The sequence below is a fragment of the Ictidomys tridecemlineatus genome, unplaced genomic scaffold (assembly GCF_052094955.1).
Source record: "Ictidomys tridecemlineatus isolate mIctTri1 unplaced genomic scaffold, mIctTri1.hap1 Scaffold_612, whole genome shotgun sequence".
Lineage (NCBI taxonomy): Eukaryota > Metazoa > Chordata > Mammalia > Rodentia > Sciuridae > Ictidomys > Ictidomys tridecemlineatus.
In genome coordinates, this window is record NW_027524193.1 from 66630 (window position 1) to 93874 (window position 27245).

Genomic DNA, 27245 nt, shown 5'->3' on the forward strand with positions numbered 1-27245 from the left:
TAAGAAAATGAAAATAACACAATTCAAATGAGCATAGATACAGACAACTTTGGTTAATAAGCCCACAAAACATAGCTCAGAATCACTAACTGTAGGGAGATACTATAGACTAACTAGGATAGCTCAAGTTAAAAAAGCTCAAGTTGAAAAAGAAATTTTAGTGACTCTGTTGTCCAACAATATTTGAATGGATAAACAAATTTTAGTATGTCCACACAAGGGTAGCCTACTAAGTACTAGTAGAAAAAGAATCAAGGAATAGCATGAATAAATCCCAAAACAAATACACTGAGAAAAAAAAAGGCAAGCAAAAAATGAGCTCACACTATATGATTTCTTTCATCTAAAACTCCAGAAAATCAGTAATGTACATAATTGAAAGCAATGGGGGTGAAGAGAAGGGGAGGGAGGGGTTACATAGGGACAAGAAAAAAAAACTGCTGTGTATGATTAGTATATATTCTATATCTTGATTATGGTATTGTTTTCCCAGATGCATAGATATATGGGAGAAAATATACATAGATATTTGAGAGAAATTTGCAATATATTACAGATAAAGGATTAGTTATCAGAATATTACAAATATTGAAAGGCCATAAAAATCAATAATGAAAAGTGGAAGAAAATTGGCAAATATCTCTAAAGGGATGTGTATGTGATTATAATAGCACAGAAGTAACATCCTTGACTTTCTTAAGAATTCACAAAAGCAAACATTTGTGTTAGATTCAAATTCAAGGTGAATATTAGGGCTGGGAATGTGGCTCAGTGATAGAGCTCTTTCCCACTATGTGGGAGTAAGAATATATAACTAATAAGGGAAATGTAATAGTAAAAATCCATAACATAGAAAAAAGGTATAAAAGAGAAAAAGACTTGAGAGCAGGGGAGGGATTCTAAGTTTGGATATGGAGACCCATAATTAATTATCATTATTGTTTTATGAAGTTAAGAGATATAGATGTATCCATAGACATTTTCGCTGAATTCCCATTGTTACGTATTACTTCTGTATCTCTGCTTCATTCTGCAATTAGCTTCCTTCCACTTGAGTAACTTATTTATACCTTTACTGTGAGCCTGCTTCTAACAAATGTTTTTAACATTTTATCTTTAGGGCTGGGGATGTGGCTCAAGTGGTAGAGCTCTCGCCTGGCATGCGTGTGGCCCCAGTTCAATCCTCAGCACCACATATGAACAAAGATGCTGTCTCTGCTGAAAACTAAAAAATAAAGATTAAAATTCTCTCTCTCTCTCTCTCTCTCTCTCTCTCTCTCTCTCTCTCTCTCTTCTCTCTCTCTCCCTCTCTCCCTCCCTCCCTCCCGCCTCTCTCTTTAAAAAAATAAAAGTATCTTTATTTTTGACTACTTCTAAAATTTTTGTTGGGCATTAAATTATAAATCAATAATTTTCATTTCCTATTTTCCAGATACAGTTCCACTGTCTTCTAAATTCCACTACTTGTGTTGAGAAGTGGATATTGTTTAGGGGTTCTTGGATAGTGTTGAGAAGAGGGTATTGTTTTGGGCTTCTTTGTTAGTCATGTTTATTTCTTCTTTGCCTACTTTTCTTTTTATTTTGTTTTTTAATTGATTTTTTTAAATACATGACAGCAGAATGCATTACAATTCTTATTGCACATATAGAGTACAATTTTTCATATCTTTGTATATAAAGTATGTTCAGTCCAATTCATGACTTTATACATGTACTTTGGGTTTTTTTTTGCATTACAATTCTTATTACACATCTATACCACAATTGTTCATATCTCTATTTGTATATAAAATAGGTTGACACCCAATTCGTGTCTTCATACATGTACTTTATACATGATGTCTATCACATTCCACCATTCTTGCTAATCTCCTGCCCCCTTCTTTTCCCTCTCACCCCTCTTCCCTATCTAGAATTCATCTATTCCTCCCATGCTCCCGCTCCCTACCCCACTATGAGTCAGCCTCCTTATATCAGAGAAAACATTTAGCATGTTTTTTTGAAATTGGCTAGCTTCACTTAGCATTATCTTCTCCAATGCCATCCATTTACCTGAAAATGCCATGATTTTATTCTCTTTTATTGCTGTGTAAAAATTCCAAAGTGTATATATGCCACATTTTTTAATCCATTCATCCACTGAAGGGCATCTAGGTTGGCTCCACAGTTTAGCTATTGTGAATTGTGCTGCTATAAACATTGATGTGGTTATGTCCCTGTAATGTGCTGTTTTTAAGTCCTTTGGATATAGACTGAGGAGTGGAATAGCTGGTTCAAAAGGTGGTTCCATTCCCAGATTTCCAAGGAATCTCCATACTGCTTTCCATATCGGCTGCACCAATTTGCAGTCCCACCAGCAATGTATGAGTGTGCCTTTTCCCCCATATCCTCACCAACACTTATTGTTGTTTGTCTTCATAATAGCTACCATTCTGACTGGAGTGAGATGCTATCTTAGTGTGATTTTTATTTGCATTTCTCTAATTGCTATAGATGATGAGCATTTCTTAATATATTTGTTGACTGATTGTATATCCCCTTCTGAGAAGTGTCTGTTCAGGTCCTTGACACATTTATTGATTGGGTTATTTGTTTTTGTGGGTGCTTGGCTTTTTGAGTTCTATATATGCCCTAGAGATTAGTGTTATATCTGATGAGTGAGGGGTAAAAATTTGCTCCCAGGATGTAGGTTCTCTGTTCACAAAGATTGTTTCTTTTGCTGAGAAGAAACTTTCTAGTTTGATTCCATCCTATTTATTGATTCTTGGTTTTAATTCTTGTGCTATAGGTGGCCAGAAAAATTAGACAGATGAAAGAAATTAAAGGGATATTTATAGGAAAAGAAAAACTTAAATTAGCACTATTTGCTGACAATATGATTCTATACCTAAAAGACCCAAAAAACTTCATCAGAAAACTTCTAGAACTAGTAAATAAATTCAGCAAAGTAGCAGGATATAAAATCAACACCCATAAATCAAAGAAATTTCTGTATATCACTGACAAATCCTCTGAGAAGGAAATGAGGAAAACTACCCCATTCACAATAACCTCAAAAAAAAAAAAGATACTTGGGAATCAACTTAACAAAAGAGGCAAAAGATCTTTATAATGAAAACTACAGAACCCTAAAGAGGGAAATCCAAGAAGACTTTAGAAGATGGAAAGATCTACTTTGCTCTTGGATAAGTGGAATTAATATTATCAAAATGACCATACTACCAAAAGCACTATACAGATTCTTTTTATTTTGAAACAAAAAGCTATGAAAATTTTGAAAATATAATACAATAAAACCTGTGTCTACTTTAAGATATACACCATTTATTAACACTGTTCACAAATGTGTTGTGGGTCTTTTGGAACAAAAGACAGATGACATTGTTGTAAAAATTTAGTTTTGGTTGGGTTTCCTGGGATCTCATTTTGAGGACTCTTGGAATGAGTCTCTTACACTGGATGTTTATTAGTGGGTTCCTTTAGGATCCACACCTGTGAAGAAGGGAAAAGGGGAGCAGGAAGAGGACTGGAGCAAACACTTTTTAGACTAGGGATTTTGTCTTAAATGTGAGAAAAGAGTCCTTGTTTCCAAGTGTCCTTTGCCTTAGAGTTACAGGGTTGCTTGTGGAAGCTTAGGGAAGCAAAAGTCATCATAGAACTAAAATATTCAGCAATGAGCTGACCATTCAAAATCCCTCCTCAGAACCCATTCCTCTTGACTGTGGAAACTGTCCTAATCTAACCTGTTAATAACTCTGCTATTTTACTTTTAAATTTAGAGATTCTCTAAACATTCAAACAATATAAATCCTTGAAAAATTTTAAGTGTATTGGTTTTCTCTTACTGTAAGACTTTACCAAACTTAGAAGCTTAAAACATCACATATAAACCATCTCAGTTTCTGTGGGGCAGGTGTCTTGGTATGGGATAGCTGGATCTTTTGCTCAGAGTCTCTTGAATGTGAAATTACAGTGTTAAGAAGGACTGTGATCTCCTCTGAGATAGGGGTCTTCTTTCATACTCACTAGTTGTTGGTAGGATTTAGTTCCTATGGCTATAAGACATAAGTTTCCATTTTCTTGCTGTTAGCTAGGACAGCTCTTAGCTCCTAGAGGGTGCTCTGAGGCTTTGCCGTGTCCCCTTCCATAGGTACTTGACTGCTTACTTCTACCAGGCCAACCTGAGGTTCTCTTTGCAGTCTTGTATAATAATACATAATTAATTATAGAAGTCACTCTCTCGTCATAATCAGTCTCCTCCTTCACTCCAGGAGAGGGGATTATATAATTATATATACCAGGGGGCAGGAATCTTGGGGGCTGCCTTACTGCAACAAGATTTAATGTCATCAATGAAAGCCATCTTTGGAGAACTGCTTGGTTCCTACTCACATGCACTGTGAGTCCAGTTATCAAATGAAAACAAAACAAACCAGAGAAAAACAGTAGCACTTCAAAAAGGAAAGATTTGACCATCAAATAATTAAGAGATGGCCTTGGGCAATATACTTGTTAAATGCATTATTTTTATTTAAAAAAGTGCTTAGAAATTCAGTCATGAAACAAAGGGTATTATTGTATTAGCTCCCATAAAGTTTATTACAGAATTTTATTCCAGTACAATCAAAAGTTGATTCAACATTTGTCCTAGTAATAAGAAGTTAACTACAACAAATTTGTAAGTTATTAAAAGGTGAGTAATTTTATTTAAAAAAAATTTGTTTTATACAGTAAAACCCCAATTACTTCCTTGCCCCATTTACTAAATTTTGATCCCCCTTTTAAGTTTTTAATCTGTGATCAATTCCTTTGGGGAATGAAAGCCTAATTTGAAAAGTGCATGGAGTTTGGGGAGATGATTCAGTTTGGTGTATCATATTCATGAACTTTTACCCTCTAGTGGTTACCTAGATGCCACCCAGTTATATATCTATAGGTATGAACTCAGCTAGATTGTTTGAACATAAAACTATTTGTTGAGCCACAGTCTTACATTTTCCCAAGGATGATATTCAAAATTATTTATAAACAGCAAAGCATAGATACTGACCAGCCAGAATAGGTGAGTTCCATAAGCAAATGATAGGGCCATTCTGGGGCATTTCAGATACAGAGCATATGGTTTAGGTCATTTTATCTTACTCTAAGCCAGTTTCTATTGCGCATTTCTAACCTGTGAAGCTAATTTTACAAATGATTATGCTGAAATCACTCTGGTCAAAAAATTCCCTGTTGAACCATTTGAGAGTCCAAAGGTCAACACTCAGGCATTTAAAAAGACTCTCTCCATACACTCCAAACAATCTCCTTTCCTTTCTCAGGATTACATTCCCAAAGGAAAACAGAAAAGCTAGGAAGAGGGTAGGACTTTCATTCAGTTTGCATTTTAGTAGATTGTATATGAGATATGTTAGACTTAAACTCAGTGGTTATTTTTGTGTGTGTGAAGAGAGAAAGAAATCTACCATTATACATTTCAGATACTGGTTTTGTACCAGACTTCTCTAAGAAGCTGATCATTTGACTTTAGGCATATTTTCAATGTAATGTTAGACTAGTGTGAGGTCTAAAAGTCCTGAAAGTCATTTCCCTAAATGTGAGTGCCTCTCTAAGTTTTCTGTCCTAGGCACCTCACTTGACTCATCCATATCTTGTCCTTGTGTTAGACCTTGACCATACACTGAAAACCTCTGCTTCTTTTTTTCCCTGAAAACTAGATTATTGAAACAATGCAAGCACTCACTTGTTCAAACATTTTTGTTTCCACTGTTCCTTTTTATTCTTTACTTATTTGTGTCATTTTATGGTATTTTCAAAAGTATATATATTTTAAAGTACATAAGCAATAGTTAAATATGTGTTTATAAAATGGCTCCCCAGATATACAACTATAGAGAGGAAGAAAGGGAAGGTCTTCCTGATCTTCCGACCTCCACTCTCACTCTTTTTCTAGGGAGGGGTGTCTATTGTTGGCCAGTCCTAACACACTCTCGTCTATGCATTTAGTACTTGCAGATGCACATTTAAAAAAATTAATATCATCCTTAACATATTGTTCATCATCTTTTTGTCTCACAATATGTTTTAGAGAGTTTTCAATGGAAGGAACCATAGCTGTTCAAAATAGTAACTGTGCTAATATGAGTTATGTACATGTTATAGGTCAAACAATGTTCTGGCTCTTTAAGAATGGTGCCTTACTTTATTTTATTATCCATACAAAAAAAAGAAAATTTTTTATCATCTTCTTTTTAGCTTTGGGGGAAACCAAGTCAATGAAAAGTTAAGACATTGGACAATATAACATAGCTGGTAAGCAGTGGGTCTGAGCTCTGAATCCAAGCAGCCTAGTTCTGAAGGCTCTGTCCTAGCCATTGCCCTTTACTTCTAGTATAGCGACATCATACTTTATTTAATATGTCCTTACTGCTGGGTATTTAGGTTATTAAAATTTTGATTATTATAAGTGATATTACATTGCAAATCCTTGTCTATATGTCTTTTTTGTTTATGTACAAATATTTATGTGAGATAGAGCCCTGAAATTGTGCTCTCTGGGTCTGAAGGTGTGTACTTATCTAAGTATATTGATTTAGTATGAGGAGGCCTGACCATTACCATATTTAGAGCACAGTATGACAGTTTCATCTGCAGGACTTGAGGAATGTCTGAGCCCTCAAGCCCTGTACTTTATACCATGATCTCATCCTCCATGTCACCCTCCCACTTTCCTCTCCTGATCTGTCTCCAGAGAGGAGCTGGCTAACCCACAGACTTCTCTGTGAGTTTCTGTTTATTTCATTTGCATTCAACATGTCTTATAATGATACAATTAGCATATAAAGGAGGTTCCATTGCCCAGGAGACTGTGAGTGGTACAGGGTTCCATCTTGCTGGGATGTCCTAGAGTCTCTTTTGTTGGTTGGATTTGAACAGAGCTCTTGATTATTCTTATTCTTGCAGTCACAAGAATGTAAACTCATCTCCTCTGTCTTATTTGTTTATTCAAAGGTCTCATCAGCCTATATCCTTTTTTCTTAAAGATTTTCATTTAACTCATTTTACTTTTACTAGTTTTAATACATTTATTTCACTATAACGTAGTCACTTTTTAAACAATATTGAGCACTCAATATAAATGCCATTCGTTCAAGGTCATATGTCTATCTTACCTCTCTCCTTTATGGAAGCCTTAACTGGATAAAATGAGCTGGGTCAGGGATGAGAAGCTGGCTGTGGGAGCAAGGCCAGGGTCAGGGATGGGGGACTGGCTGTGGGAGCAAGGCCAGGGTCAGGGATGAAGGACTGGCTGTGGGAACAAGGCCTGGGTCAGGGATAGGGAGCTGGGTGGAGCAAGGACAAGGTCAGGGATGGGGAGCTGGGAGGAGAAAGGCCAAGGTCAGGGATGGGGAGCTGGGTGGAGCAAGGCCAGGGTCAGGGCAGGGGCCTGGCTGTGGGAGCAAGGCCTGGGTCAGGGCAGGGGCCTGGCTGTGGGAGCAAGGCCTGGGTCAGGGATGGGGGGCTGGCTGTGGGAGCAAGGCCAGGATCAGGGATGGGAACCTGGGTAAAGCAAGGCCAAGGTCAGGGATGGGGAGCTGGCTGTGGGAGCAAAGCCAGGGTCAGGGATGGGGGGCTGGGTGGAGCAAGGCCAAAGTCAGGGATGGGGAGCTGGGAGTGGGAACTAGGCCATGGTCAGGGCAGAGGACTGGCTGGGGGAGCAAGACCAGGGTCAGGGATGGGAGTTGGGTGGAGCAAAGCGAAAGTCAGGGCTGGGGAGCTGGGTGTGGGAGCAAGGCCTGGGTCAGGGATGGGGAGCTAGGAGGAGAAAGGCCACGGTGACCTGGGTGAGCAAGGCCTGGGTCAGGAATGGGAGACTGGCTGTGGGAGCAAGTGACCTGGGGAGCAAGGCCAGGGTCAGGGATGAAGAGCTGCATGGAGCAAGACCAAGGTCAGGGATGGGAAACTGGGTGGAGCAAGGCCAGGGTCAGGAATGGGGAGCTGGCTGTGGGAATAAGGCCAGGGTCAGGGCAGGGGGCTGGCTATGGGAGTAAGGACTGTGTCAGGGATGGGGAGCTGGGTGGAGCAAGGCCAAGGTCAGGGATGGGGAGCTGGGTGGAGCAAGGCCAAGGTCAGGGATGGGGAGCTAGGTGGAGCAAGACCTGTGTCAGGGATAGGAAGCTGGCTGTGGGAACAAGCCTGGGTAAGGGATGGGGAGCTAGGTAGAGCAAGGCCTGGGTCAGGGATGGGGGGCTGGCTGTGGAGCAAGGCCTAGGTCAGGGATGGAGGGCTGGCTGTGGGAGCAAGGCTTGGGTCAGGGATTGGGGGCTGGCTGTGGGATCAAGGCCTGGGTCAGGGATGGGGAGCTGGGTGAAGCAAGGCCAAGGTCAGAGATGGGGGGCTGACTTTGGGAGCAAGCCTTTGTCAGGGATGGGGGGCTGGCACTGGGAGCAAGACCTGGGTCAGGGATGGGGAGCTGGGTGGAGCAAGTTCAGGGTCAGGGATGGGGAGCTGGGTGGAACAAGGCCAGGGTCAGGGATGGGGGACTGGCTGTGGGAGCAAGGCCAGTGTCAGGGATGGGGAGCTGGCTGTGGGAGCAAGGCCTGGGTCAGGGTTGGAGAACTGGGTGGAGCTATTCCTGCTTCAGGGATGGGGGACAGGCTCTGGGAGCAAGGCCAGGGTCAGGGATGGAGATCTGGGTGGAGAAAGGCCTGGGTCAGGGATGGAGAGTTGGGTGAGCAAGGCCAAGGTCAGAGATGAGGGGCTGGCATTGGGAGCAAGCCTGTGTCAGGGATGGGGAGCTGGGTGGAGCAAGGCCTGGGTCAGGGATGGGGAGCTGGGTAGAGCAAGGCCAGGTCAGGGATGGGAGCTGCTTGGAGTAAAGCCTGGGTCAGGGATTGGGGACTGGCTGTGGGAACAAGGCCTGGGTCAGGAATGAGGAGCTGGGTGGAGCAAGGCCAAGGTCAGGGATGGAGAGCTGTGTGGATCAAGACCTGGGTCAGGGTTGGGAGCTGGGTGGAGCTAGGCCAGGGTCAGGGATTGAGTGTAGGCTGTGGGAGCAAGCCTGGGTCACAGATGGGGAGCTGGGTGGAGCAACGCCTGGGTCAGGGATTGGGGACTGGCTGTGGGAACAAGGCCATTTTCAGGGATGTGGGACTGGCTTTGGGAGCAAGGCCTGGGTCAGGGATGGGGGACTGGCTGTGGGAACAAGGCCTGGGTAAGGGATGAGGAGCTGGGTGGAGCAAGGCCAGCGTCAGGGATGGGGATCTGTGTGGATCAAGACCTGGGTCAGGGTTGGGAGCTGCGTGAAACAAGGCCAGGATCAGGGATTGGGAACTGACTGTGGGAGCAAGCCTGGGTCAGAGATGGGGAGCTAGGTGGAGCAAGGCCTGGGTCAGGGATGGGGAGCTAGGTGGAGCAAGGTCTGGGTCAGGGATTGGGGACTGGCTGTGGGAACAAGGCCAGGTTCAGGGATGTGGGACTGGCTTGGGGAGCAAGGCCTGGGTCAGGGATGGGGGACTGGCTGTGGGAACAAGGCCTGGGTCAGGGATGAGGAGCTGGGTGGAGCAAGGCCAGGGTCAGGAATGGGAGCTGGCTGTGGGAGTAACCTTGGGTCAGAGATGGGGAGCTGGGTGGATCAAGGCCTGGGTCAGGGATGGGCAGCTGGTTGTGGGAGCAAGGCCTGGGTCAGGGATGGAGAGCTGGGTGTGGGAACTAGGCCATGGTCAGGTCAGAGGACTGGCTGTGGGAGCAAGACCTGTGACAGGGATGGGAGTTCGGTGGAGCAAGGCCAAGGTCAGGGATGGGGGGCTGGATATGGGAGCAAGCCCTGGGTCAGGGATGCGGAGCTGGGTAGAGCAAAGCCTGGGTTAGGGATAGGGGACTGGCTGTGGGAGCAAGGCCAGGGTCAGGGATGGAGAGCTGGGTGGAGCAAGGCCTGGGTCAGGGATTAGATGCTATGTGGAGCAAGGCCAAGGTCAGGCATGAGAAGCTGGGTGGATCAAGACCTGGGTCAGGGATGAGGAGCTGGTTGGAGCAAGGCCAGGGTCAGGGATTGGGGGCTGGCTGTGGGATCAAGGCCCGGGTCAGGGATGGGGAGCTGGGTGGAGGAAGGCCAAGGTTAGAGATGGGTGGCTGGCTTTGAGACCAATCCTGTGTCAGGGATGAGGAGGTAGGTGGAGCAAGGCCTGGGTAAGGGATGGGGGGCTGGTTCTGGGAGCAAGACCTGGGTCAGGGATGGGGATCTGGGTGGAGCAAGGCCAGGGTCAGGGATGGGGAGCTGGCTGTGGGAGCAAGGCCTGGGTCAGGGTTGGGGCTCTGGGTGGAGCCAGGCCCGCCTCAGGGATGTGGGACTGGCTGTGGGAGCAAGGCCAGGGTCAGGGATGGAGAGCTGGGTGGACAAAGGCCTGGATCAGGGATGGAGGGCTGGCTGTGGGATCAAGGCCTGGGTCAGGGATGGGGAACTGTGTGGAGAAAGGCCAAGGTCAGAGATGGGGGGCTGGCCATGGGAGCAAGCCTGTGTCAGGGATGGGGAGCTGGGTGGAGCAAGGCCTGGGTCAGGGATGGGGGGCTGGCTCTGGGAGCAATACCTGGGTCAGGCATGGGGAGCTGGGTGGAGAAAGGACTGTGTCAGGGATGGAGAGCTGGGTGGAGCAAGTCCTGGGTCAGGGATGGGGGACTGGCTGTGGGATCAAGGCCTGGGTCAGGGATGGGGAGCTGGGTGGAGAAAGGCCAAGGTGAGGGATGGGGAGCTGGGTGGATCAAGACTTGGGTCAGGGATGGGGGACTGGCTTGGTAACAAGGCCTGGGTCAGGGATGAGGAGCTGGGTGGAGCAAGGCCAGGGTCAGGGTGGGGAGCTGGCTGTGGGAGCAAGCCTGGGTCAGAGATGTGGAGCTGGGTGGAGCAAGGCCTGGGTCAGGGATGGGGGACTGGCTGTGGGAACAAGGCCTGGGTCAGGGATGAGGAGCTGGGTGGAGCAAGCCAGGGTCAGGGTGGGGAGCTGGCTGTGGGAGCAAGCCTGGGTCAGAGATGGGGAGCTGGTTGGAGCAAGGCCTGGGTCAGGGCATGGTTGCTGTCTGTGGAGCAAGGTGTGGATCAGGGATGGGGGGCTGGCTGTGGAGCAAGTCCTGGGTCAGGGATGGGGTGCTGGCTGTGGGAGCAAGGCTTGGGTCAGGGATTGGGGGCTGGCTGTGGGATCAAGCCCTGGGTCAGGGATGTGGTGCTGGTTGGAGCAAAGCCAAGGTCAGAGATGGGGGGCTGGCTTTGGGAGCAAGCCTGTGTCAGGGATGGGGAGCTGGGTGCAGCAAGGCCTGAGTAAGGGTTGGGGGTTAGCTGTGGGAGCAATACCTGGATGGGGAGCTGGGTGGAGCAATTCAAGGTCAGGGATGTGGAGCTTGCTGTGGGAGCAAGGCCTGGGTCAGGGATCGGGGGCTGGGTGTGGGAATAAGTCCAGGGTCAGGGATGGGGAGCTGGATGGAGCCAGGCCTGGGTCAGGGATGGGGGACTGGCTGTGGGAGAAAGGCCAGGTTCAGGGATGGGGAGCAGGGTGGAACAAGGCCTTGGTCAGGGATGGGTAACTGGCTGTGGGACCAAGGCCTGGGTCCGGGATGGGGAGCTGGGTGGAGCAAGTCCAATGCCAGGGATGGGGAGTTGGGTGGAGCAAGGCTAGGGTTAGTGATGGGGTGTTGGCTGTGGGAATAAGGCCAGGGTCCGGGCAGGGGCTGGCTGTGGGAGCAAGGCCTGGGTCAGGGATCGGGAGTTGGGCAGAGCAACACCAAGATCAGGGATGGGGAGCTAGGTGGATCAAGGCCTGGGTCAGAGATGGGGACCTGGGTGGAGCAAGCCAGGTTAAGGGATGGGGAGCTGGCTGTGGAGCAAGCCCTTGGTTAGGGATGGCTGGCTGGCTGTGGTGCAAGGACTGGGTCTGGGACGGGGCACTGGCTGTGGCAGCAAGCCTGGTTCAGGGATGGGGAACTGGGTGGAGCAAGGCCTGGGTCAGGGATGGTGGGCATGCTATGGGAGCAAGACCTGGGTCAGGGATGGGGAGCTGGGTGGAGCATGTCCAAGGTCAGGGATAGAGAGCTGGCTGTGGGAGGAAAGCCAGAGTTATGGATGGGGAGCTGGGTGTAGCAAGGCCAAGGTCACGGATGGGGCACTGGCTGTTGAGCAAGACCTGAGTCAGGGATGGGGAGCTGGGTGGAGCAAGGCCAAGTTCAGGGATGGGGAGCTGGTTGTGGGAGCAAGGCCAGGGTCAGGGATCGGGAGCTGGTCGGAGCAAGGCCTGGGTCAGAGATGGGGGACTGGCTGTGGGAATAAGGCCAGGGTCAGGGCAGGGGGCTGGTTGTGGGAGCAAGGCCTGTGTCAGGGATGGGGAGCTGGGTGGAGCAAGGCCAAGGTCAGGGATGGGGAGCTAGGTGGAGCAAGACCTGTGTCAGGGATGGGGAGCTGGGTGGAACAAGGCCAGAGTCAGGGATAGGAAGCTGGCTGTGGGAGCAAGCCTGGGTCAAGGATGGGGGGCTGGCTGTGGAGCAAGGCCAGGGTCAGGGATCGGGAGCTGCTCAGAGCAAGGCCTGGGTCAGGGATGGGGGACTGGCTGTGTGAGGAAGGCCAGGGTCAGGGATGGGCGACTGGGTGGAGCAATGCCAGGGTCAGGGATGGGGAGCTGGGTAGAGCAAGGCCAGTGTCAGGGCAGGGGGCTGGCTGTGGGATCAAGACCAGTGTCAGGGATGGGAGCTGGGTGGAGCAAAGCCAACATCAGGGATGGGGAGCTGGGTGTGGGAGCAAGGCCTGGGTCAGGGATGGGGACCTGGGTGGAGCATGGCCTGGGTCAGGAATGGGAGACTGGCTGTGGGAGCAAGGCCAGGGTCAGGGATTAAGAGCTGGGTGGAGCAAGGCCAGGGTCACTGATGGGGGATTGGCTGTGGGAACTAGGCCTGGGTCAGGGATGTGGAGCTGTGTGGAACAAGGCCAGAGTCAGGGATGTGAGCTGGGTGGAGCAAGGTCTGGGTCAGGGATTGGGGACTGGCTGTGGGAACAAGGCCAGGTTCGGGGATGTGGGACTGGCTTTGGGAGCAAGGCCTGTGTCAGGGATGGGGGACTGGCTGTGGGATCAAGGCCTGGGTCACTGATGGGGAGCTGGGTGGAGCAAGGCCAGGGTCAGGGATGGGAGCTGGGTGGAGCAAAGCCTGGGTCAGGGATTGGGGACTGGCTGTGGCAACAATGCCTGGGTCAGGAATGAGGAGCTGAGTGGAGCAAGGCCAAGGTTAGGGATGGGGAGCTGTGTGGATCAAGACCTGGGTCAGGGTTTAAAGCTGGGTGGAGCAAGGCCAGGGTCAGGGATTGAGAGCTGGCTGTGGGAGCAAGCCTGGGTCAGAGATGGGGAGCTGGGTGGAGCAAGGCCTGGGTCAGGGATGGGGAGCTAGGTGGAGCAAGGTCTGGGTCAGGGATTGGGGACTGGCTGTGGGAACAAGGCCAGGTTCAGGGATGTGGGACTGGCTTTGGGAGCAAGGCCTGGGCCAGGGATGGGGGACTGGCTGTGGGAACAAGGCCTGGGTCAGGGATGAGGAGCTGGGTAGAGCAAGGCCAGGGTCAGGAATGGGAGCTGGCTGTGGGGGCAACCTTGGGTCAGAGATGGGGAGCTGAGTGGATCAAGGCCTGGGTCAGGGATGGGGAGCTGGTTGTGGGAGCAAGGCCTTGGTCAGGGATGGGGAGCTGGGTGTGGGAACTAGGCCATGGCCAGGTCATCGGACTGGCTGTGGGAGCAAGACCTGGGACAGAGATGGGAGTTGGGTGGAACAAGGCCAAGGTCAGGGATGGGGAGCTGGATGTGGGAGCAAGCCCTGGGTCAGGGATGCGGAGCTGGGTAGAGCAAAGCCTGGGTTAGGGATAGGGGACTGGCTGTGGGAGCAAGGCCAGGGTCAGGGATGGAGAGCTGGGTGGAGCAAGGCCTGGGTCAGGGATTAGGAGCTATATGGAGCAAGGCCAAAGTCAGGGATGAGGAGCTGGGTGGATCAAGACCTGGGTCAGGGATGAGGAGCTGGTTGGAGCAAGGCCAGGGTCAGGGATTGGGGGCTGGCTGTGGGATCAAGGCCTGGGTCAGGGATGGGGAGCTGGGTGGAGGAAGGCCAAGGTCAGAGATGGGTGGCTGGCTTTGAGACCAATCCTGTGTCAGGGATGAGGAGCTGGGTGGAGCAAGGCCTGGGTCAGGGATGGGGGGCTGGTTCTGGGAGCAAGACCTGGGTCAGGGATTGGGGATCTGGGTGGAGCAAGGCCAGGGTCAGGGATGGGGTACTGGCTGTGGGAGCAGGCCAGATTCAGGGATGGGGGACTGGCTTTGGGAGCAAGGCGAGGGTCTGGGTTGGGGAGCTGGGTGGAGCAAGGCCAAGGTCAGGGATGGAGAGCTGGCTGTGGGATCAAGGCCTGGGTCAGGGTTGGGGCTCTGGGTGGAGCCAGGCCCGCCTCAGGGATGGGGGACAGGCTGTGGGAGCAAGGCCAGGGTCTGTCAAAGGCCAATGTCTCGGCTTGGCACCAGAATCACGAGGCACTCACAGCTTTGTAGGTTCAAACAGCAATTCTTTATTCCAGCTCTCACACCGCCTCCACACAGGTCCAGGGGCAAACGCGTTCTGCAGTCTCCCCGCACAATTCACCTACTCCACGAGGCTCTCTCCAAATCCCATTTTAATCTCACGAGAACTCAATGAGAACAAGCAACAGGAACACCCTAATCCCAGCAATAATCTTCAACCTCTAACTTCCCTAAAACCCATTATCTTAAACTGGCAACGCCTTAAACTCAAGGAGCCGGTTACTTCCTCAAACCTGATCAGCTCTAAACCCGGATCCGCCTTGGTCCTTGAGCAAGGTCACCTTATTAAAGCATGCATGCAATGTCCCATGGAATGTCCTCTAAGCAGCATGGGGTACGCTTGGCAAGGAAATTTCGATGCGTCCTTCCTACTTGGTAATGGCCCTCAGCAAGGGTCAGGGGTGGAGGCTGGGTGGACAAAGGCCTGGATCAGGTATGGAGGCCTGGCTGTGGGATCAAGGCCTGGGTCAGGGATGGGGAACTGTGTGGAGCAAGGCCAAGGTCAGAGATGGGGGGCTGGCATTGGGAGCAAGCCTGTGTCAGGGATGGGGAGCTGGGTGGAGCAAGGCCTGGGTCAGGGATGGGGGGCTGGCTCTGGGAGCAATACCTGGGTCAGGCATGGGGAGCTGGGTGGAGAAAGGACTGTGTCAGGGATGGAGAGCTCGGTGGAGCAAGGCCTGGTTCAGGGATGGGGGACTGGCTGTGGGATCAAGGCCTGGGTCCGGGATGGGGAGCTGGGTGGAGCAAGGCCAGGGTCAGTGATGGGAGCTGGGTGGAGCAAAGCCTGGGTCAGGGATTGGGCACTGGCTGTGGGAACAAGGCCTGGGTCAGGTATGAGGAGCTAGGTGGAGCAAGGCCAAGGTTAGGGATGGGTAGCTGGCTGTGGGAGCCAGCCTGGGTCAGAGATGGGGAGCTAGGTGGAGCAAGGCCTGGGTCAGGGATGGGGAGCTGGTTGTGGAGCAAGGCCAGGGTCAGGGATGGGGGGCTGGGTGGATTAAGGCCAAGGTCAGGGATGGGAAGCTGGATGTTGGAACTAGTCCATGGTCACGGAAGGGGACTGGCTGTGGGAGCAAGACCTGGGACAGGGATGGGAGTTAGGTGGAGCAAGGCCAAGGTCAGGGATGGTGAGCTGGCTGTGGGAGCAAGGCCAGGGTCAGGGATGGGGAGCTGCATAGAGCAAAGGCTGGGTCAGAAATAGGGGACTGGCTTGGTAACAAGGCTTGAGTCAGGGATGAGGAGGTAGTTGGAGAAAGGCCAAGGTCAGGGAAGGGGAGCTGGGTGGATCAAGGCCAGGGTCAGGGTGGGGAGCTGGCTGTGGGAGCAATCCTGGGTCAGAGATGTGGAGCTGGGTGGATCAAGGCCTGGGTCAGGGATGGGGGACTGGCTGTGGGAACAAGGCCTGGGTCAGGGATGAGGAGCTAGGTGGAGTAGGGCCAAGGTCAGGGTTGGGGAGCTGGGTGGATCAAGACCTGGGTCAGAGATGGGAAGCTGGTTGGAGCAAGGCCTGGGTCAGGGAATGGGAGCTGGCTGTGGAGCAAGGTGTGGATCAGGGATGGGAGGCTGGCTGTGGAGCAAGTCCTGGGTCAGGGATGGGGGGCTGGCTGTGGGAGCAAGGCTTGGGTCAGGGATTGGGGGCTGGCTGTGGGATCAAGCCCTGGGTCAGGGATGCGGTGCTGGGTGGAGCAAAGCCAAGGTCAGAGATGGGGGGCTGGCTTTGGGAGCAAGCCTGTGTCAGGGATGGGGAGCTGGGTGCAGCAAGACCTGAGTAAGGGTTGGGGGTTAGCTGTGGGAGCAATACCTGGGTAAGGGATGGGGAGCTGGGTGGAGCAATTCAAGGTCAGGGATGTGGAGCTTGCTGTGGGAGCAAGGCCTGGGTCAGGGATCGGGGGCTGGGTGTGGGAATAAGTCCAGGGTCAGGGATGGGGAGCTGGATGGAGCCAGGCCTGGGTCAGGGATGGGGGACTGGCTGTGGGAGAAAGGCCAGGTTCAGGGATGGAGAGCTGGGTGGAGCAAGGCCTTGGTCAGGAATGGGTGACTGGCTGTGGGACCAAGGCCTGGGTCCGGGATGGGGAGCTGGGTGGAGCAAGTTCAATGCCAGGGATGGGGAGTTGGGTGGAGCAAGGCCAGGGTCAGTGATGGGGCGCTGGCTGTGGGAATAAGGCCAGGGTCCGGGCAGGGGGCTGGCTGTGGGAGCAAGGCCTGGGTCAGGGATCGGGAGTTGGGCAGAGATCAGGGATGGGGAGCTGGGTGGATCAAAGCCTGGGTCAGAGATGGGGACCTGGTTGGAGCAAGGCCAGGGTCAGGGATGGGGAGCTGGCTGTGGAGCAAGCCCTTGGTTAGGGATGGCTGGCTGGCTGTGGTGCAAGGAGCAAGATCTGGGTTAGGGATGGCTGGTTGGCTGTGGTGCAAGGACTGGGTCTGGGATGGGGCGCTGGCTGTGGAAGCAAGCCTGGTTCAGGGATGGGGAGCTGGGTGGAGCAATGCCTGGGTCAGGGATGGGGGGCTGGCTATGGGAGCAAGACCTGGGTCAGGGATGGGGAGCTGGGTGGAGCATGTCCAAGGTCAGGGATAGAGAGCTGGCTGTGGGAGGAAGGCCAGAGTTATGGATGGGGAACTGGGTGTAGCAAGGCCAAGGTCACGGATGGGGCGCTGGCTGTTGAGCAAGACCTGGGTCAGGGATGGGGAGCTGGGTGGAGCAAGGCCAAGGTCAGGGATGGGGAGCTGGCTGTGGGAGCAAGGCCAGAGTCAGGGATCGGGAGCTGGTCGGAGCAAGGCCTGGGTCAGGGATGGGGGACTGGCTGTGCGAGGAAGACCAGGGTCAGGGATGGGGGACTGGGTGGAGCAAGGCCAAGGTCAGGGATGGGAAGCTGGGTACAGCAAGGCCAGTGTAAGGGCAGGGGGCTAGCTGTGGGAGCAAAACCAAGGTCAGGGATAGAAAGCTGGCTGTGGGAGCAACATCAGGGTGCAGGATGAGGGTTGGCTTTGGGAGCAATGCCTGCGCCATGGTGGGGCCTGACTGTGGGAGCAAAGCCTGTGAGCAGACCCCCCAGCAGTACCTTCTGGAGCAAAAAGAGGCTGTCTCTCAGCTACGGATGGACAGTCCACCTCCTGAAGGGAGGGCATACAGGTCTGTAACTTTGAATTGGTGCTGTCTGCGCTCCTCAGCTGACTGAGTTGCTCAGTGTACATGTGTGTCTGCAGAGAGCAAGTACAGAGGACGAAGGCTGCCTAGGGGACGGGGATTCTGGGGTGGACCCCCATAACATGTTTTTCTTTCATTTATGTTTTCTTTTTATTTCTGGTACTGGGGATTGAACCCAGGGGTACTCTACCACTAAGCCACATCCCCAGCCTTTTTATTTTTCATATCTTATATATGTATTTTTAGTTCTAAATGGACACAATATCTTTATTTTATTATTATTTTTATGTGGTACTGAGGATCAAACCCAGTGCCTCACAAGTTCAAGGCAAGTGCTCCACCACTGAACCACAACTGCAGCCCCCTTTATTTTTCCTTTGAGATAGGGTCTCGCTGAGTTGTTGAGGCTGGATCCCCCTCCTCAGCCTCCAGCATTGCTGGCATCATAGGCTGTGCCACTACACCTGGCTGTCTCCTCTGTATTTTTATGAGCAACATGAAAAAGGTGATATGTGCCAATGCAGAATGTGGAACATACCAGCAACGAGAGACCCTCTGCCCACAGCCAGTGCCTGTGGGTCATGCTGTCTGACCTTAAGCCCTGATGCCCACTCCTGTCAAAAGGCATCAGGTGAACCTCATGTCTTAGGCCAGAGGCCATTTACTTGACCCACCAGTGTTTCTCTTCAGACGTAAGGTGACCCATATGTGGACACAGACTCCAGGCCTTCCTTAGGGGACAGTAACCAACATCCCCAGGGGTTTCCTGTCTCTGAGATTGCCACCAGGCTGAAGAAGGTTTCCAGGAGACAGAGCCACACACACACCCTGACCCTGTGGAGCAGAGCTCACCTGCCACCCCTCCACTGCCCTGAGGGTAAGCGAGGGCCCCCAGGAGTCGATGAGGATGCCCACCAGGTGTTATCCCAGCAGGGCACCAAGGCTCTACCTTATCTCAGCATCTGGTCCAAAGAAGTGGTGATTGGAGACAGTGGCATCGGGCCGTACACTGCAGTACTCGAGCAAGAGCATGAGGACTGCAGGAGGAAGCAGAGGCTCAGGTGCTCAGTGGCCAGGACAAGGACCCGGGGCCCCTGTGGGCCCTGATCACAGACACGACTGGAGTCATGACGTCACAGAGGCTGCAAGGCCACGGGGTCCTTGAGTCTGACCAGCGTTCTGAGCTGCTGCAGGGGGAGTGGCTGAGGATGGGGGTCCACAAAGGATGAGCAGGTACCTCTCTGCACCCTGGAGGCAGACCCTTGTCCTCCAAGTGCCCTTCCACATCTCAGGGAGACTTGCCATCACCCTTCAAGCATGAGCAACAGACCCTAGGACAGACTGGTGGGAGTGGGTCGGCCAGTGCCCTGGAGGAGGTGACCCCACAGGGCCCCAGGGTAAGGACAATGGCCAACACATAGTCACGGGCTCTGGGTGTCCAGTCCCCTGGGTCAGGGCCTCTCCAGCTCTAGTACTGTCCCCATGCAGTACTCTCCGGCTGAGTAGGCAGGGCTTCCCTACACTGCCCACATGCCGAGACCCTGCCAGAGGCAGCTGCTGCGAAAGCCGCCCTACCAACTGCCTCCCAGGGACAAGCCGCAGTAGGGTCTCTCCTGAGGGATAGCCATGGCAGCTCTGTTATTCAACGTGGGCCCCGTGGCTCTGTGTCCCCCACCTTGGCTGGCCTACTGAGGGCTCCCAGTTGCATCGAACCCAAGGGGGACAGAGGTGGCTGCTGGGATGATGGGCTGAGCCCTGAGTTGGTGAGCTGGCTCTGCTCCTGACAGGGAGCTCTGGACACTGCAGGTGGGTCTACCTGTGCTCGAGTCCACCCAGTGCTGGGGCCTCTCCATGGCTTCATCAGAGCCAACAAAGCAGTGCTGACTCTGGGACTTCCCCTCAGAGGAGCAGTCACCGAGTGTGTGCACACCTCTGTCACAAAAAAACACTCCTACCCTCAAGCACAAGGACGGCCTCATCTAGAGGGTCACTTCCTGCGTGCTTGTGGAGAAGGTTCCCTACCTGCCGCCTGAGTAGGCAGCAGACCCCTGGGCCTTCCCTGGGTGCAGATAGAGGCCTAGTGTGGCGGGGGGGCATCCTGGAAATGCAGGGACGTACCACATACTGCCTCTGGATCAGGTCCAGGTCCCGCTCAACCCTCTGCTGCTGTTTCTCTCCCTAACACTAAACACCAATGTGCATACCCTGTATCTCTTTCCTGCCCTGTAACTAACAGCAAACTTAGTGGACATACAGTTTGTCCCTCACCCAAAACCCCCTCCCACCTGGCTGGCGTGCAGTTGGCCCGCTGAGGTGGATAATCAGCTAACTGCAACATCAGCAGTTTTTAGGCTGGCTGGAGAACACATCTTTCTTTAAGCACCAGGCAGGGCTGGGACCAGGTCTCCACCCTCAGGAAGAACCACTGCACAGGCCAGCGTGGTACCTACCTCCAGGAAACATGGTGAGTGCCTGCTGGATCAAGAGGGAGGCCTTCTCTCTGGCAGAGCTGAGCTCATGCTGGGGGAGGTCTGTCTGTGACTCAACAGGAAGTATGCCAATGGAACCGAGAAGGCAAAATTTGGGAGCTGCGACAGGTTCCGATGAGCCTACAAGGGAGCAAGAGGCGAGGTGAGGGGCCTGCCCTCTGTGAGGACCAGGTGCACCACAGTGAGCTGACAAAGCGGGCCACCCCCACACCTGGATGAAGGACTTGCTCCACCTGGGGGTCTTCAATGTGCAGAAGGGCAACGTGAGTGGGAAAAGAGCTCTGTTGAGCCCCTCAGGCTCAGCACTGTGGGGGACAGGAGCGACTCCCTCTCCCCACACAGCAGGGTCCAGAGTGAAGGCAGCCAAGCTATGACTGCCCCCACCTAGAGGGGCCACCACCCTCTTCAAACATTTCCCCGCCTTTCTCTGTGTGCGATGTAACAGACATGATCTACTCCATGCTTTTCCATTAACAGGGAATGCTCGTCTCCACAGAGTTCTGTAATCTTATAAACCACCACAAACATTCTTCTGTGGCTGGTTCTTGGGACCCCGTGGGTTTCTTATAGCCATTCTCCTGAGCTCCTGGAATCTCTGTAAACTAGATCCCTGGATGTGAGACTTCTTGGCCAACTGTATAAAGAGTTATGTGATTTTAAATGATTTACCTGTTTTTCATTACTTATTTTTTATGAAAAATGTATTTCTTTATTCATGAAAAATATGTACTGTGAAAGGTTCAAGCAGAAAAGTAGAACAAGTACAGGCTCCTCCCCCTCCTCCCCTCCTAGGCCTGAGCCCCCTCTGGACAAGCTCTGTTCAGCTGTTTGTCCCACTCAGTTTGCAGCAGCTACACTAAAGCGAGAGGTGAGACTGATCTTCACACGTGGAGCCTGACCCAACACACCTATACTGCTGCTTCGACTTCTGTGCAAACCCCACCTGTAGCAAGATAGTGCATGCTCTATAGCACTCAGTGGAGCCCAAGACAAACCCCACTCTCCTGGGTCTGGGGCCCCAGGATGGCAGGTGGCATTTATGTGTGACTCTGACCTGGAACATGTAACCAATCGTGACTACCCAGACTGTCGTCCCCACACTCAGGACCTAGGGTCCCTGTCAGCCCTGCATCACAACTTCCCTCACTGAGTGGCTGTCCCTTTCTGTGCCTAGCATGCCCAGCTCTGTGGTCTGCCTGACTGTCCATTACTAAGCACCATCTCTACACACACACTCGGTGCAGTTGTGTGCTCATCTTGGGGATCTGATGCAAGGCTGCTTCCCTCTGGAAAGACCTGATTCTGCTCAACAGCAGAATTGAGGGAGACTAAAGGGCAGGAGGTCCATGGAACCCACCCTGGCTCTGCTTCATGGCCTCACCATGGCTACTAGTCACACTGCAAGCACACACCTACCTCCCACTCCTGGAAGAGGCGGATCAAGTACTCATAGTTCCGGGCACACAAGGCCAGGTGGTCGACAAGCAGCAGCATGCACAGTGGGTCCTCATGTGGCTCAAGGCTTCGCAGGCAGCACAGTGAGGGAAGAGCAAAGAGAGCAAGGAAAATGTCAGGGCCCAGGGTCTCTGCAGCCCAGAAGCCCCTGCCATGAGGACTGGCAGGAGTGGATCCCTGGTGGACACTCACCTCAGGATGAGCTTGCAGAACTCCAGTGCGGTGCACGGGCAGCCACGCTTCTCCAGGAAACTCATCTGCTTGTAGAGGGCCAGGTAGAAGCTCCTACATCCAAAAAGGTCCATGTGAGTTCAAGTGGCAGCAAACAGCAGAGCAGCCTCTGAGAGCCACCTGGCTCCACGCCAGTGTCCAGGTCATCATACGAGTCTGTGAATGCCTTTTGTGTCTGAGGAGAAGCTTTGTGTGTGCCTGAAGAGCTGAACACACACAAATGTACTGAAAGTTTTTTAAAAATTTTTGTTGTTGGGGCTGGGATTGTGGCTCAGCTGTAGAGCGCTCGGCTAGCACAGGCGGGACCCGGGTTTGATCTTCAGCACCACATTAAAAAAGGCACTGTGTTGTGTCCATCTATACCTAAAAAATAAATATTTTTAAAAAGGGTTTAAAAAAATTTTGTTGTTGTTGTAGATGGACAGAATATTTTTTATTTTATTTATTTTTATGTGGTGCTGCTGAAGATCAAACCAGTGCTTCTCATGTGCTAGGCAAGAGCTCTGCCACTGAGCTACAGCCTCAGCTCCCTGAAAACCAAAATTTTTGAAATCATTATCTTGCTTTTGGTTTGCTACTTGTTATTCAAGGGAAATGAGCTAAAAACGGTTATAATTATGATCTTAATTTACCTTCAAATTTCAATGGCGCTACTGTTGGGTACATAAAGCTATGTGACTTTAGTCATCCTGTAGACTTATTTTTAGAACTGAGAGTTTACTAAAAAAAGAAACCAGTGGAGAAAGTCTAGACAGAGTGCCTGGTGCAGCCACGTTGCTGCACTGAGACAGGGCATGGTGGCCATAAGGTGGGGGCCATGCCACAGCCAAGCATCGCTGCCCAGAGCAGCAAGAATACACACAGGACAGCAGGAAGACTGCTGCGGTCATGCAGGCTTGCCTCAGGGCTGATGCCAGAGGTGGTCAGCACAGAAATGTCATAAAGCAGAGCATAGACCCAGGTCTGCTCTGTCAGGCTGAATCTGACTTAAGCATCACTGATTTAAGAATCAAGACACAGGCCTGTGAGGCCTGCAGAAGTATCCCAGGCCCACAGGGAGGGCTGCCCTCAGGAGAGGCAGCTCACCTGTTCTCGGGTCTGTGGTAGTCCAGCCGGCATGTCCCACTGGTGAGACTGAACAGGGGGTGGAAGGCACACTCCATGCTGTACAGCGCCCGCTCTGTGGGCAGCAACACAGAGGTGGGAGTCAGCCACAGTAGGCGCCTGCAACTCCCAAGACCCCAAACAAGCAAAGCACTGGAAAGAAGGGGTCACAGAATTGGGACCCTGCAATGGGACCTCCTAGGTTTCCCTGGTGCCACGGCATTAATTGCAGCCAAAGAACATGTGAGCCTGAATGAGAAACACCCTCGACACCGTGGGGTGCCACTGCCACATGTCCTGTTCATGCCCAGTCCCCAGGTGATACAAACATGGACCAGACGCCCACAGCAGCATGCACGCACACACGGAAGAGCAACCAGAACCACCAACTGATGACGGATTCACCAACCACGTCTGTCCAAAGGGGGAGTACTATCCAGCCAAGAGCACACGCAAACCTGGGTCACACCACACATGGGGCACACAACCATGGGCAGAGACCACGCACAGTGCTTCCACTGAATGGCTCCCCACACAGGTAGGGCCACGGAGAGTCTGACCAGAATTCAGGGGTTCTGGGGCCTGGGGGAAGATAGAAGATGGCAGGCTGTTTTCCTGGAATGGACTGCAGTGATGGCTGCCCAGTTCCAGGACACATTAAACCAGGCATGACACACCTTCCAAAAAGTGCTACATGACAACATCCTGCCACCTGCATCTGCTCTAGTGGCGAGAATAGGCAGGCTGAACTGCCTACTGGGTCTCACCTATGAGGTCTCGTGCCATCTCCTGATCCTCTTGAAAGCGGTAGGCATCACTGAGCTGCAGGAGTGAGTCCACATGGTAGGGGATTGTCTGGAGCAGAATCTACCAGAAAAGAAGGGCAGCTCTGGAGGAAGGTCACAGGTAGGGACCCAAAGGACACCCCTGTAGTCCACCAGGACCTGTGCACACCAGGAGAGATGATCACCAGATGACAGACGAAATTCCCTTTGGACTCCAGGTGTGCACTGCTATTACCCAGCCAAGGCCTGGACCTGACTCCAGGTGGGAACTGGGGAAACTGCCTGCTCAGTGGGGCTGTATTTGCTCCCAGGTCTCAGGACAGAGGACTGAAAGCAAGCAGGTTCCCGCCCCCCCTACGCTGGGGACATGGGGCCAGCAGGATCTACATGCTCCCCCTACCTCCCCAGTGAGGCCCAAGACAGAGGCAGCACCTGGGAAGGACCATAGTGCCACTACACGCAGCTCCCAGCAGGAGAGCACCTGAGTGCCAAGTCTTCACAGTGCCCCTCGGGTCCGGGGGCCCCACTGCCAAGGGAGCAGCTGCCTGGGCATTCGCCCTCCACCCACTGGCAGCTGTGGGGCCCACATACCACAAGGTTGTTTGGCTCCATGGCCTCCACGGCCACCAGGAACTTGTGCTGTACCTGCTGGTACTCCTCACTGTGTTCAAACGCAAAGAAGGAAAGCCCTTTTTTCGATTCCAACAGCCACATAGACAGACCTGGCAGGTGAGAGTGCACAGAGAGGGTGTGCTGGATGCCAGGACATGGCGCCTCTACAGAGCACAGTAGCCCCAATAGTCTCCCTTGTGCTGTTCTCAGAAAGGACTCTGTGATACCAACCCACTCGATCTGAGGGGTCTCACAGGTCACCCAGGCCTGGGGCTGTGCTGCCTCTGGGCCAGAGGCTGACGTCCAGGGACTCTCTCAGAACACCTGGGCCTGCTTCCCACTGCTTCCTTGGGCTGTCCCGGGAGCTGGCCTCCGTCTGCTTTCCACAAAGACTCACTTCTCTATAGAATTCAGATCAGCTCTGGGAAAGGATGGAGCCGAAATGGCCTAGGACAACAAACCTCAGGGATGGGAGCATGGAGGTCCATCTGGGTGCCCGATCACGTCTGGTTGGGACCAGCAGCCAGGGTGGCTGTGACGGGCTGGGGCAGGAGGCGAGCAGTGGGCACAGGGCCAGTTCAGAGGCCTTGGCCATGTGTAACCCCTGACCAAATATGGTTCTGCTCCTTTTTTGTGACTGTGTGGAGGGACCATTTCCTCTGTTTAACCTGAAAAACTCAGTCTGCAAAGACAACCGCTAAATGGCCAATGGTTCTCATGGGCTTCCCCTGAGCTACTCCATCCTGAGAGCCCGGCCCAAGGTCCAAGTCCTGCAGATTGAGACAATGAGCCCCTATCTCTACCATGTTCGGGTTCCTTTGCTACAAGGGCAAGAGACCTGGTGGGAAGAGAAGATACATGAGAGGCATCAGGGTTGATCCTACAAGTACAGGTCCTGAACTCCCAGGCGATCCTCACTGGGAGTCCAAGGGGATTCTTCTAGAATCCCCAACCCCACAGGCACAGCAGGTGAGGTGCGTTGGTTACCACCCTCCACACATGTCCTCTACACACCCATGACCTCTTCTACACTATGTGCCCCATCAACCTGCAGAGGGCTGTCTGGATGCTTCTCTATGCTGTGTAGCCGATGCCCAGAGAGGGCATTCACTTCCTACCCTGCACCTTCTACATGGCTGTTTTCTTTAAACATAAAACTATCATACATTATTGATTTTTTAAAATATTTTTAGTTGTAGATGGACACAATACCTTTATATTGCTTATTTAGTTTTATGTGGTGTTAGGAATCAAACCCAAGGCCTCATACATGCTAGGCAAGCGCTCTATCACTGAGCTACAACCCCAGCCCCCAAATTATCATAATGTGAAAACAAACTCAAGGGCTGAGAATGCAGCTCAGCAGCAGAGCCCAGCCTGGCATGTGTGGCTTGGAGTGCTCGGGCTCAGTGCCAGCACACACACACACAAAAAACACTTAAAAATGCAAGCGTCTGTTCAGCTGCTTCCTGTAGCATGGCACCCAGAGGACGAGGCAGACGGCAAGGAAGTTGAGAGCTTCTGCACAGGTCAGGCCAGCTGGGGACATACAGGCTGCTGCACCCTCAGGAACACCATACCTCACACGCAGCTGTACATGGTGCTGCAAGGCCCACCCGGAAGGCACTGAGGACAGTGTGCCAGCCCCCTGCTGCAGGAGTGACAGACTCACCTGGCTTGCTGTACCGCGGCCAGGTGCTCTTGGGGGTCGTCAGCCACGTGCACTTGGGTTATACATGCTCCCTCTGTCGCAACCTGGGGAGAAGGAGACAGGCACAGCTTTACCTCCACAGGCCAGGGGCCAGGCTGGCTGCCCAATCCCTCCAGCTCTCCCTGGAGTCAGAGCAGTGCGCAAGGGGCACACAGGGAGGGAGAGCAAAGCACTGCTGCGTGAAGAGGGGACCCAGCTGTGACCTGTGCAAGCAGCTACCATCAGGTCCAGGGGAACAGGGAGGCCAACAGTCCAGCACGAAGGCAAGAGGGACAAAAAGGAAACAAAAGTGAAACCCTAGAACATGGTGCAGAGCAGGAGCTCAGGGCCACTGAAATTCCCTGAGCAAACGAGCTGCTTCCTGTTGGACAGGCTGCACAGGAGGAATGCCTGGCCGTGGTCAGAGGCAAATTAGGGAAGTGGACCTCTGACACAGACCCCAGCAATATGACTCCAATCTTTGAAAAGGAAAACATGGAAACAAAACTGAGGAGTAAATTGGCATATTTCTGCAAGAAAGAAGACCAAGAGCAGAGTGTTGAGGGTCCTCAGGCACCCAGCTCCCTGTGACTCTTGTGTGAGCGACAAGTTGAGAGTACCAGGCCCCCTTTGGGCAAGAGTTCTTAGCTGCTGTTAGGGGGTCTGGCTCCCTTGCCAGGTGGCATCTTAGCCAGGCCTGGAAGGGCTGCACCCTGAGCTGAGTGATGGGATGTGGATGTGTGTAGACCAATCTCTAGGCTTTTCAACAGTGCCCTATTTCACTAAAACAAAACAAGGAATAAGGAGCTGTACTACCCAGAACAGGACAAAACAGCATTTTTCTTTTCTCAAAAAGAGACATGAAAACTGTGTGAGAAGAACAAATACACAAAAAAAGCATGGCCAGAGGCTGAGAGGCACAATATGGCACAACTCTGCACACGCAGCAAGCAGTGGAAAGGAAACCACCGGTGCCTGGAAGTCTACAGCATCCTGGGCACCGCCAGGTCTGTCTGAGGTGAGCTGCCAGCCAGAAGTCTAGGGGAGGAGGCAGCCCTGACAGATGCTGGGGGGAGGGTCAGGAGGAGAACCTTAAGGGTCGCGACACAGAGGGTGTGGAGACAGCACAGACAGGGGGAAGGGAGCAGACCC

At 52.2% G+C, this 27245-nt stretch overlaps 1 pseudogene across 1 annotated transcript in view; it reads right to left on the bottom strand.

Moving 5' to 3' along the window:
• The window catches only part of LOC144374204 (protein Spindly-like), a 70306-nt pseudogene extending 48581 nt beyond the window's left edge, over positions 1–21725 (bottom strand). Inside the window, exons 1-2 of the transcript XR_013433667.1 lie at positions 21633–21725; positions 20178–20336 (exon numbers count right to left, since the gene is read on the bottom strand). The product of XR_013433667.1 is annotated as a protein Spindly-like (transcript). The remainder of the gene's footprint in view (positions 1–20177; positions 20337–21632) is intronic.
• Positions 21726–27245: the final 5520 nt, after the last annotated feature.